We start from the raw sequence: 13,425 nt of genomic DNA, 5'->3' as shown, positions 1-13,425 counted from the left end.
TTGCACAACAACCCCAAAATTCCTCACTATTCATTTTCTTTCTGCATTTTTCTACCACTAGAAAAATACACCAAACACATCAACAAAGCACTGATTACAAGGTTTTAAAAAGAGGATAGTAAGTTTTACAGCACCAGTATAGTTTCCCTGGATGGCCTGAAGTGAACAGACAAATATCTAGAAACAGAGCTTCATCATCTCCATACCATATCCCTCAAAAATTTAAGAGCCGGGACGCCCCTTATCTCTACATCTACCAAGGGTGCCTAAATTTGTCTCAAACAGCCAAGCTCTATATCATTTTGGATCATTTCAAGGGCACGCATCTGGTCCTGCAATTTTTAGCAAGTAACGTCCATGAGGCAGAACATTTGGGAAGGTAAGGAGCAGGCTTTTTTATTCAGCAGAAAATCCTCTTTTTTCCCATCATATTTTGAAATAGTATTATGGAAGGAAATATTTAGTTAGTATTTTCTCGTTCTGACCTATAAAACCAGAATTGAAATATTATTGAATTTTTACACCTATTAAGTACAACAAACAATTTCTATTGTAAGAAGTCATTTATATTTTATGTTAAAATTTTCAAACCTTACAAAACACAAAAATTATATACATATAACATTAACAAAAGGAGTCAATAGTCATATATAACAACCAAACATCCGAAACTCTAAGAACCACCTTGAATTGTAGGACTGTACTACTAGACTAAAAATTGTACGGTTAAGTTCTGCATTTCGAGACAAAGGCCAGATTAAGGTTATCATTCTTATGATATATAAACCTGCTATGATCCCTATTGCATAAAAGGGAAGGAAAAATAGTATATGTACCTTTCTTCTCATTACACAAAACTTGCAGTCGGACACAGATGGAGGTAGAACCTGATTTATAACAAGCCTTTGAACTGTAACATTTTCCTTCCTCAAGGACGTTCTCAACCTTGATGACTCACTTATCGCCATAACCTTAGATGGGTGCTAACAAATAATCAAATTTTATGGCATTGTAAAAAAGCAACGACCTTCAATGTTCAGCTCTAAATTTAGGATTTTTCAACAAGCATTTCTGTTGGACTGGTTTTATCATATATGAAGACAAATCAAGTAATGTGGATAATCATGTACTTGAAAAACAAGCAAACAAGATTTTTAATGCTTCCATGTTTAAGAACTGAATCCAACTAAACATAAAAATATTGTTGCAGTTCTCTCAAATATGTTTAATGTAGATAATGATATGGACCAATGTAATAATTTTAGGTGTAGACATAACCGCATATGAAATAAATTTATTAATAAGCTTTAGTTTAGCCTCAAGTGTCTAATTTAAATGGCCAGCATAACGGAAAACTATGCAATATACAGCATAAACTGTTAATTATGTACATGAACCAATAGATGATAATGCAGATTATCATGTTTCATATTATCGGTATCACTTAGAATTCCACATTCTGTTTTATAAATGCAAGGAACTCAGAGCATTACTATAGGAATGGTCACTATAACAAACTCTGTAGTATCTGAGTTGTGGAAAAGGTCTCGCACTTTTCCCATCCTCTCCTTTAGTTGCTCCAGTTTGTCTGGCTGTGGAATTAATGTAGAATATGTAAGAATTTAAAAGTAGCAGACATTTCAAAAGCAAATGCAAGGCTTACATAGTTCTCTTGTGTTTCTTTTTTCTTCCCCAAAACAAATTTGATAGCTGAAGTTGCTGAAACCATCTTCTTTTTTACCTGAATTGTTTAAATGAATTTGAAAGTTGAACGTAAGTAAAGTAGTATACAGTAATAGCCACTACATAAGAAAGTATAAAACTTGAAAACAGAGCTTTCCTATAGGAAAATTCATCAAATTACAATTTAACCCGTTGTACATGGAATAAAAATCACTAAAGGTCCAATACGGAGTTAGTTCTTCTATTGGCTAAAGAATTGATCCAAAATTCAAATATTCTTTTTTATTTTACTTGCATCTACTGTTCACACTCTTTGCAACAAGAACAATTCTTGTTTTTCTTTTATTTTATTTTTCTAAGAATGACCGGCTATATTCTCATAGAAAGCTTTGATTTGAAGACCAGATTTAGCTAGTAACCCATGCAGAGAAATAGATGAAATTCATACCTTCATCATTTTGCCAATAGATGCATCCATAAAGTCGGGCAGGGACAGAAGCCGAAGTGTATGACCCTAAAAGCCCAATTCATAACAAAATTAACAAAAATCAATAAAAGGAACTTCTGAAGCAGGTGAAATCTCACTCACCGTGGGTGCCGTATCAAAAACTATGCGACTAAACATACTATATTCTTCTGACTGAAGAAATTGCATGACCTGGGTGCAGCAGCAAATAAAGGAAAAATGAATGAAATCTCGTACAACAAATAACATAAAGAAGAAAAAGGAAAAGAATAAGAAGAACAAAACATTCAATAAAGGAGATAACACATGCCTTGGAAATTGCAATAGCTTCATCCACACCTAGAGGAGGAGTGTCCAATAACTCTCACATCCAAATCCTCTAGCTACAAATGAAAATGGATAAACATAAACCGTATTGGACTATAATTCTAAAATTGAACCAACATGCCTGGTGCAAAGAGAAAACTTTATATTTTGCAATACACCAAATGTAGAGAAAATAACATAATTCACTTCAATTTCCAATTCCATAATGTGATCATAGACAACTTTCTTACTTATCACCTAATTAAAACATCAAACCAGCCTTACAAATTTAACATCTTTAGGGCATAATGAAAAAGTGATCCAAAAAGGTGACTGGGGATTTATAAACAAATATCATAAATTTGGAAAGGTATTTACACAAAGTTTATATTGATAGGTAACATTTAGCAACAGAATCAATCACCTGATCACCAAGCTTTCCAAGTCCCATGCTCCTCATTAATTCTTTAAAACCATTGCTCCCATATTTTTTAGTAGCACAATGGAATTCTTCTCTAGCTTTCTCTAGGTTCATCTATCATAGAACTTAAGGGTTGAAATCACTAACCAAACTGTATGTAGATGAGGCAACTGACCAATCATGAAAGGTATCCCATTGTAAAGAAAAATATATACACACTCACTACCTCCAGTGCAAACAATGGAGAATCCACTCCTTCAACGCGAATGAGTCTCCTTCTTGCCAAATCCTGGAAGAAAAAGAAGAATCAAGAAATTGTAGATACCAAAATTATCCTCCACTGTGAATTAAGACAACAAATCTAAGAATTTAGCAAGAATATGAGGCAATTTCAGTTTCAAATAAAATAAGTAAATAAATAAATAAATAATATTAGAGTGACCTGAGCAAAAGAGTCACTTAAAGAGTAGGCAGGGTCAGTAGAGACGATTAGGGTAGGGTGTCCATGGTTTGCAAATTTGAAAGCAAGGGAAGAAGCATAGCTCGTCTTTCTCATACCACCCTTCCCACCTAGCATGTAATACTTCCTCTGGGTCCCAGCAACTATCTCATCAAACCCAGCAGTAGCTTCAGCATTATCAACTACTAATCTTCCTGCAAGAAATCAAGGTGGGCCAAATAATATCAAACATGGAGTTGTGCTGTTAGGATTCATCTTCTATGTTAAATTAATCTATTCGAAAGGATTTACTCTTCCAGTTGGACCAAAGTAACAGCCTTTGTCTCTGTAATACTGTAACATTGTTCTTCTCCTCTTATTTTATTTTCTTCTTATTTTTCTGGTTCAAGATAGTATCAAAGCCAACAGCCTCATAAATTTGATATTTGTGCTATGTAATGGGCATTCCGCACTACTTTAAACTGATAGAAGCTGGTTTTTACATTCTAAAAACACCACTAAAAATATTTAAAAAAGAAAAGAAAAAAAAAAGTGATTGAACATGATAGTCATTGCATGCTTAGAAGCTATATGGGCTTATATGCACTTATACAGAGAGGGTATGAGACAGAGGGGTTTGAGTTACCTTGAAAAGGAGTTGCGAAGAGTTTTGTAGAGATTGGAGAAGTTAGAGAAGTAAAGCCTCTGGTAATATGGAGAAGTGAAGCTTTGTCGAACTGGGTTTTGCATTTCCAAAGGACCACGCCCGCCATTGCCATTCAACTCTCTGATGAAAGAGGCACGTAGCAGTTTTTCATCAATTTATGAGTTCTTTGTTTGTTTGCCTAATGTGATACAACCAAAGGATATTGTTTTCATGAAACTTAAAAGGTAATCTTGAGTCTAATGGAGTTAAATTCATACTTAGAATGAAAGCTTTATACCCTGCATTGCTTCTCGAAATAACCTTGCCTTCTTGAACATGATTCCCTAGTTTTGTATGACTAGTCTAGTCCCATTGCACAACCTTAAAGAATTATCAACATTTCTTAATAGTATAACGAGAATACCAACCTTCAACTTCAATTGATGATCAGGCATCCCTGAGTATTTTGTAACATTTAAAAATTCTTATATATAAAGATCTCCTATAAGATCAATGTTGGGATTCAATATGCAAGTTGCATAAGAATTTAAATATGTTCTTTTCCTTAGTTTGATTACGGAAACCCATGTAATCATTTACCGGTTCAATAATCTCAAGAGTAAGAGCAAGCATGACTCTTTTTTGCAAATATGATGGCTCATTAACATTCTTTGAGAAAAAAGGATACGTGTTATTTACAATAGATGCAATTGAATCTTCTAGATCCTTTACAAAAGGATGATTGGGTATATCAATTGTTACATGACTATCATTCGCATGTCATTGTTATATCTTCAATACTTGATATCCATTATGAAAAAGCCTTTAATTCATTATTATCAATGTTTGAGTGACTTTGAAGTCTCTTGTTTTTTGTCAATTTCATAACTTTATAATATTTCAAAAATATGATGAGTTGATAGTTACGAGTACAATGTCTTGCCCACTTTCTTTTGGTATGATAGGTAAAATATGCCTGAAATTTCCTCCAAATATGACAGTTTTACCTTCAAAAGCTTGATCCAAACTTAATGGATTGCTAAATCTTAAAATATCTATCATCCTTCTACCCAATGCTTCAAAACAATATATATTCATCAAAGGAGCCTCATCCTAAATGACAAGTTCAATTTTTGACAATCAACTTTGCAAGATAACTACCTTGTTTAACATTACAAGTTGAATCTTCTTTTGGAGTAAGAGGTACAGCAAACCCTAAATGTGTTATCCTACTTCCTAGCAAAAGAAGAGATACTATATCATTCGATGCTATAGTTAATACAATTTTCACCTTCGACCTCAATGTTGCTGATAAAGTTTCTAGACAAATTTTTTCCCCATACCTCCATATCCGTATAGAAAGAATATGACACCTTCGATAACAACCATAATTGTTTCATACAACATTCTTTGCTCAGTTGTGAGATTTGATACAAATTTGTTGTTTTCTTCAGCCAAAGCAATTATATTGTAATATAGCTCATCCGTATAAACCTATTTTGATGGATAAAAACATCGACAATATTAAGGAAATGCATGGTTGGAAAGTTAGAAAGACTTTTTCCATTGCTCTATAAGATCTTTTCAATCTCAAGAAGAGTATGATTTTTTTATCTTTTCTTTAGTTAATTTCAATCTGTGAAGTGGAATAAATAAACTAACAAATTATACTAATCATTTTATTATGTAAATAAAAACATTAATGAATGCATAAAACCTTGGTGATGCAATTTGCCTGTAGAATATATTCACTGATAGATGCCACCTACTTTGTCCCCAATCATATTCAGGTCTCATCAATGAATCCAATAACAACAAAATTGCAAATAGATTTCTCAATTATGCATATTCCAAATGCCTTGCTTTAGCTATCCAATAAAAATATTTTTTATCATCGTCTAATAAACCAAGTGCATAGCAGGCATCTCTCAATGAATTATATTGAATGCCATTTATATTCATTATATTTTCAAAATTTCTTGGTCCCCAAACTATGTTAAGAAGTATTCTTAAATATTACATGTCACAGCATCCTGAACGCACAATTAGCATTCGTTCAACTGAAAATCCATTCTTCTTCGGATGCCACTCCCTTTCTGATACAAATATAGTAGGAAATTCTGTATAAGTCAGCTCTCTCACTTCAATTTGCATCCATCCATTCTTAAAACATCGAATTGCTCATAGTATTCCGATTCATTACAGCATCAATCAAATTAGTATTTAGACTAAGAATTCAAATTCAGTATTTTTTATGAAATTCAAATCCAAATATGTTTATCTATTTAATTTTTTCCACCAATAAAATAAACTACATTATTTATGGAATTCTTTTGGTGGAAAAATTATACATATATTTATTTATTATCCATATAAACACGTTTGAATATGTAGAGATATTAAAAAAAAAATTTAAATAATGTTTATTTAAAGTTAATAAAAGAAAAAAGTAATAATTACAACAATATTATCCTACGAGACAACAGTTTTAAATAATAAGGGAAAAGAAGGAAAATTCAAAATAAGAATGAAAAATATATAGTTGAATTTTTAGTCAAAAATAAAAATAGTTAATTTTTCCAAAATTTCATATCTATATTGTACATGAAAGAATTCAAATTTAACTAATATATCTCTTATTTAACTAATATTATAATTTTATAAATTATAATAATATTTATTTTTCCATATATATTATATCACATTTAATACTTATCAAACACGATTATGCCTTTTTTTTTATTTTTTGGGAATATTTTCAAACATTTTGCCAAACATATTTTTAATTTCTAAAATATAAATTCATTTTACCATTTTTATTTTACAAAAATATTGCAAAAAAAAATAAAAATAAAAAGATAATATGTATTATTGGATAATATTGGATTATTGGAAACATTAAGTGCAATGTAAATTGGAAAACATTGGTTTAATGGAAATATTCAAGGCAACATAAATTGGAAATATAAAAAAAATATATTAAATAAAATAAAACCATGATTTTTAATTCAATCCAAATAAAAACAAAACATTGGTTTTTCAAACACAATAGATTCTGACAAAAAAAATATTATAAGGAAGAAAAAACTAAATTGTCAGGATAAACACTTCTTATTGCTTCTTTTTCAATACAATTGTTGAAAACTTCTGAGAATTCTAGTGCCACTTGACTATGAAAACAACGATCTTGTTCTTTCTTGCACATATTCGGCCTAAAAAATCTATTGCGTTTTCTCCTTTTCATATTCTTATCCTCTCTCATCTTGATAATTTGATACATAAAGTCAAAAATTAGTGAGGAATCTTTCTCAAAAATCTTTTTTTTTTTTTTTATCAATTTTGCAACATATTCTAATTTAGGATTATCAACTTCGTTTTAAGATTTGTAACTTCAACCAAAGATTTATAGCATGGTTTATGTCCATATTCATGATTCGGATGATCATGATTTGGATCCACCCAATAAAAAAAGTAAATTAAAATTAAACAATAAAAAACAGAAAAACACTACTAACAAAAACCGAAATATGAAAGAATTAAAAAAAAATGTTAAAATAAAATAATGTAAAACACTAATAACCAAAATATTAAACATAGAAATTTTAAACAACCGGAAGGTGACACTTACTGATTTATAGCTAAATGTATTTGACTTATTTGGTAAATAAAATAAATTCAAATAATTTGTTTTATATAGAAATCCTATTTTGCCATGTTTAACAATTATATTCTGAAAAAAAAAATTTAATTTTTTTTGGCAAAATTATGTTGTATATGTAGAGATATGTAAATTTAAAAAAAAAAAGCTTAAAACATAAAAAAAAAAAGGAATAAACTATATATATGTATATATTTTATTATTCTTGTCCTCCATATATATTTATATATTTAATATATATGTAGACATAAATGTTTGAATACATTTTTTATTCCTTAATTAAAGTTTACAATATGGAAAAAATGAATAATTACAACAATATGATCCTCAAGAGTCACACTTTTAAATAATAAGGAAAAAAAAAAAAGAAAATTCAAAATAAGAAGGAAAAAAACATAATTGCTTCATGGATGATTTTTTTTTTTTGTTTTTTTGTTTTTTTTTTGGTTGATGATGTTAAAGGGAATCCAAAATTATCTCATGGTGATGTGGCTGCTTTATTTACTAACTATTCATCTTTTATATGCTATTAGTATTGATCCCGTACGATGCACGGTATATCTATTTACAATTGATAATTTCGAAAATAATCTATGATAATTAATTATATTTAAATTAAATTAAATTAAATTAATTATATTATTTTTTTATGAATAAAGATCAAAGTTTAAATTTATTATCAATTTTATAATTGTCATTAATATTATTTGATAGTTTTGCAAGAATCAAACAGTTTGGACATCTTTTTTTATAGGTGTGGGCATATCACTCTAAATTCAACTAGAAAAATAAATAAAATATGATACTAAAATAATAAAAATTATACAACATAAATATAACAAAATTTAGATTATTTTACTAATTTGTGGAGAATAAACAATTTAAAAATTCTTAAGTGCCTTATAACAAAGTAGATTTTAAATATAAATTTAGTCAACTAACTGAGACAATAGAAAATAACAATTTTTTTATAATAAAAATTGAAATGAAGGAAAAAATATTTTTTAATAGTTGTATATCTGATTGATTATAGATTGAAAGATCACTTGCTTCATTGCCAAATTATAGGTGAAAACATTCAAAAATTGATAAGAACACAAATATTATTTTAAATCAAGAAATTTTCTCTAATTCCTAAAATTAAATAATTAATCTAAATCAAGGTTTTTTGTTTCGTTAATTGAATCAATTTTAAAAATGACCATATATGGTCATCACCTTTCTCATCTAAATATTATGAACTTAACCTTATTTATACCCTCATTTATGCAAGGAAAAAAAGTTATTTATTTTCAAAATAAATAATTAGATTTATTCAAGCATTATTTTGCTCCAAAAAATAATTATTATTTTAGGGTATCATTTACCTTATTCAAAATCAATTATTACATCCTAGAAAATGAAAGCAACTTTATTTGGACTTTTTGAATTACATGATTAATTTTCAAATTTATTACAATTACTTTTAAATTTATTATTACTATTTAACAATTATAATTTGGATATTTAGGAGAGAAAAAACGTAATTTGGGTTTTTTTTTTTTTTTACCAACATTCCTCAAATAATTAGTTATTTTTATGTTTATTTTTTCCATATTTAAAATCCAAATGAAATTAAATATGACTTAGTTACCAATCGTAATATTTACTTTACATAAATGACATTTAATTAATATTTATTAAGTAATTGGATTTTTTTAATTTATTAATAGGAGAGTATTTGTCCATAATTTATCATCCTAATTTTTACTTGGTTAAAAAGATTGTTTTTAAAGTTCTAGGATTAATAACACTTTTTTATTAATAGAAATTTTTAAATTTTAAATTTTGATATCTCAATATCATAATTGATATTTTTATATGATCTTCTTTTATTGTCTACATTAAAAACGCATTATAATAGTATGTCCATTTAAAATTTGAATGGATTTATATTGAAATTGTCCATTTTAAATTAATAAGGCTATTTAGTATTGGTAAATTATATCCATAAATAATTTATGTGAGCCAAATTTTTAAATTTTTAATTTTTAAAAAATCTTATATTAAAAATTTAAAATTTTAAATTAATGGACATTCAATATGGATAGTTAATTTCATAATTTAGGAAATAAAAAATTTATATAGGTTAATATTTTCAAATTTTAAATTTTAAAATTTAAAATTAATAATTAAATGACTTGTGCTTATATAATGTCAATGTTGTATGTAAAGTAGTTTGATTGGCAAATTGTATGATATAATTCTTTTTATCGATTAAAGAATTACATTTGTGTAGATTTTTCATAATTTATTAATATTTTATTTTCTTATATGCAAAGTATTTTTTCATAATTTGTTATCATATTTTTCACTTGATTAAGAGAATATATTTTTAAAAATAATGAAATATCTATATAAATGACAATCAATTAATATTTAGGAAGTAATTGTATATAATATTAGATAAATAAACATAAACAAATAAATTAATTTTTGATGTAAGTAATTTTTTTTATTTATGTTTAATTGCATTACTTATAACACGTATTATAACATTTAATAGAATTATAAAAATAGCTTTTTTATTTTTTTTCAATATATTCATCATTATAACTTTTACTTGAGTTAAAATTTGTTGTCATGTATGGAATTCAAACAAATTGACATATGCATAGATTAAAATCTCTACTATTAGTTTTATTTTAAAAAATTAATTTATATTGAATATCACTTTTCAAATTTTCAATTTAAATTCTTTAGTTTGCTGCTATATATTTTTAAATATTATTTTCCATATAATATATTACATTTAATACTTATCAAACACAATTTTACCATTTGTTTGGGAATGTTTTCAAATATTTTGCCAAACATGATTTTAAATTTTAATATATAAAATTCATTTTACCATATTTATTTTGCATAATATTACAACAAAATTTGGAAAAAGACAATATACATTATTAGAAAATATTGCATTATTGGAAACATTTATGACAATGTAAATTGGAAAATATTAGATTATTGGAAACATTTAGGATAATGTAAATTGAAAATATTAAAAAAATAGTAAATAAAATAAAAGTATTATTTTTATTTCAATCCAAATAGAAATCAAAATTATTTTTTAGATACAATAGATTCTACAAAATAAAAAATGAAACATCATAAAGGAAAAAACAACCAAATTATCTACGATAAACACTTAATACATATACGCTGTTTCTTGTTGATAAACACTTAATATATATACGCTGCTTCTTATTTAATGCAGTTGTTGCAAATTCCAAAAATTTCAATATCACATAAGCGCCAAAGCATTAGTCTCATTTTTTTCTACATACCCTTGACATGAAGAATTTCTTACATCTTCTCCTTTTCAAATTCTTGTCCTCCATCATTTCGAAAAAATTCATACATAAAGGTAAATTAAAAATCAATCAGGAATCTTCCTCATAACCTTTTATTTTTTGGGATTAGTTTCTGCAGCGTATTCTAATTCAGTATTGTCAACTTTATTATTAGATTCATCATCTTTAATGAAATATTTGTAACATGGCTCATTTTCATGCTCATGATTCCGACGATTATGATGAATATTCATTCAATAAAAAAAGTAAATTAAAATTAAGTAATAAAAAAATAGAAAAAATCTAATAATCTAAATTGAAATATGAAAAAATAAAAAATAAAAACACCAAAATAAAATAATATAAAACACTAATACCAAAATATTGAACATTGAAATTTTAAACAACTAAAAGATGGCGCTTCCTAATTTATAGCCAAATGTATTTTGCTTATAAATAATATGTCTTGAATAGAAATCCTACTTTGTCATATTTAACAATTATATTCTGACAAAGAATATTTCAAATTTTTTCTGTTAATAAAATAAAATATTATTTATGTAATTTTTTTAATGGCAAAATTATGTATATCTTTATTACTTTCTATACAATGCTTATCCAAATAACTACTAATAATCTTATCATAATGATTATTATATAAAATATTATATATATATATATATATACATATATACACACATATATATTATTGTAATACACAATATCAATTGATTTTATATATGAAATGTCCACAATCGAATATTCATTCCATAATTTTTTAATTAATTTTACCCAAACTAAATAAAATCAAATATATACAATATTAATCGATTTTATATATGAAATATTCATAATCAAATATTCATTCCATTAATTTCACAATCAATTTTATCAAAAATTAATAAAATCAAATATATATATTTTTTGTATGACAAAATCTCATTATGGTTATTTGAAAACATAATAATAATTAATGAATTTTTTTTTAATATTTTTGGAGGGAAACTTAAGTATTCATATAATCACACGTATTAGAATTTTTTATATAGACTATCTTACTTTTATATAGAATATAGATTGTTATCAATATCAATAAAAAAAAAATATGTTTATTTTAATTTTTTTTCAAAACAAAAATTGATTTTGTATATTTTTTAGTACAACATAAAAGATAAAAAAATATCATACTTATTCAATCAATTATATAATATTACAATATAACAATAAAGATATATATTAATTGATAAATAAAATAAGATCAAATAATTTATTTTGAATATAAATTTTATTTTCCTATGTTTAACAATTATTATTTATGATATTATGGTTTTTTATGTACAAATAAAAATATATCTTTATTAATTTCTATATAACCATATTTATATATTTAAAATATACAAATATATTTTAGATCATAAAAATATTATAAGAATAAAAATATATATATTTTTATTCCTTGATTCTAAACCCAAATCTATTATATTAAAAAAAAAAAAGAAAACATATATAATACTATAAAAATATTATAATATTATAATAATAATATTTATAACCAAAGAATGATTATTATTATGCTATCATAACTCTCAAATGATTCAAAGGTGCAATGCTATCTGTAATAAAGACAGCAATTTTGTGAGTATAATAGTGTACCATTTTTTATTATTTTCAATTTATTGTTATCGATATTTTTAAAATAATATATTTTTTAAAATTTATTTCAAAATAAAAATTAATTTTATATATATTTTGGTACAACTATAAAAGGTAAGATCATAAATATAATTAAAATAAAAAGATGATTTTACAGGAAAGTTTGAATGATAATATGCCAACACGTGGTGCTCACTCTTCTTCTTTTATATATTATATAGATATAGCTTAAGGGATAAGACTAACAATTTTTTACATTGTTATATTAAACTTTTATTTTTATATATTTCATTTGTCTTTTATCTATTAGAAAATATTTAATTTTATATCCTAAAATGGAAAAATTAGAAAAAATGTAAGAATTACCGGGGAGCTAGAGTTCAATTGATATTGATATTTCATCCTAAGGGCAAAGTGTGATTATGTTTTTGTATAAATGAGTGGATAAATATAAAAAAATGGTAACTAAAGTAAGTAGAAGGACATATAACTAGCTTTTTGAAGGAATAATTTGCTAGAGTTTGTAAAAGAAATAAATTAAACTCTTTTTGGGTGAAAAATTTTTTTGCTTAAAAAAATTTAAACTTTTTTTATAATATATAAAATTTAAATTTCAAAGGTAACATTCCAATTTCACAAATCCAATATATACATATATATATATATATATATATATATATATATATATATATTGTAAAACCGTGCACCATCCTCTGGTCGGAGACTCTTTAGTGATGTTTCTTGAAGGGTAGTATGTCAAATTTATTTACAAAACTTTAGATATTAAATAATAATAATAATAATAATAATAATAATGTTAG

The 13,425-nt window shown here is 25.5% G+C and overlaps 1 pseudogene; it reads right to left on the bottom strand.

The window, feature by feature from the left end:
• Nucleotides 1–21: 21 nt before the first annotated feature.
• Nucleotides 22–4,088, bottom strand: LOC107404184 (ATPase GET3B-like; annotated as a pseudogene).
• Between the last annotated feature and the right edge of the window lie 9,337 nt (nt 4,089–13,425).

Source organism: Ziziphus jujuba, chromosome 10, assembly GCF_031755915.1.
Source record: "Ziziphus jujuba cultivar Dongzao chromosome 10, ASM3175591v1".
Lineage (NCBI taxonomy): Eukaryota > Viridiplantae > Streptophyta > Magnoliopsida > Rosales > Rhamnaceae > Ziziphus > Ziziphus jujuba.
The sequence above is the reverse complement of the archived record's forward strand: the minus strand, read 5'-3'. Positions and strand labels throughout refer to the sequence as shown.